This window comes from Pteropus medius, unplaced genomic scaffold (assembly GCF_902729225.1).
Source record: "Pteropus medius unplaced genomic scaffold, Ma_sr-lr_union100, whole genome shotgun sequence".
NCBI classification, from domain to species: domain Eukaryota; kingdom Metazoa; phylum Chordata; class Mammalia; order Chiroptera; family Pteropodidae; genus Pteropus; species Pteropus medius.
This window is the reverse complement of record NW_024356248.1, coordinates 1,890,680-1,891,068: the sequence shown is the minus strand read 5'-3', so window position 1 is coordinate 1,891,068 and position 389 is coordinate 1,890,680. Positions and strand designations below refer to the sequence as shown.

General features: G+C 60.7%; 1 protein-coding gene across 3 annotated transcripts in view; it reads left to right on the top strand.

Annotated features, from left to right (window-relative positions):
* The window catches only part of MYRF (myelin regulatory factor), a 33,890-nt gene that overhangs the window by 28,281 nt on the left and 5,220 nt on the right, over nt 1–389 (top strand). The gene's annotated exons all lie outside the window — the stretch shown is intronic.

The following is a 389-nucleotide window of genomic DNA, read 5'->3' as shown; positions in this document are numbered from 1 at the left end:
GTTTAACCACTGGCTCTGTGTGTGTGTGGGTGGGTGGGGGGGTGGTGCTGATGTGCATGTGCGAGTACTCCCACCCCCTGGCTGACGGCTTGCTGCCTGCTTGAAGTCACTGAACCCAGAGTGGGGAAGAGGTGTGTGCGATCAGGGACAGAGGCCTGAAGAGCGGGCTCCTGTACCACCCTGGCGAGGGATGCGGAAGACCATCCCTGCTCCTGGGTGTGCTGCTTCTGTCAGGGAGACAGACCTCAGGCTCATGGGAACTGGCTGGTCCTAGGGCTGCTGGGGAAGAGGCCGCTGTGCCCGCCCCCCACCCCCGCCATCGTGGGAGTCTGGAAAGAACATGAAATTACTCATACTAAGGTGTGAGTGGTTGATCCAAGTCTGGCAGG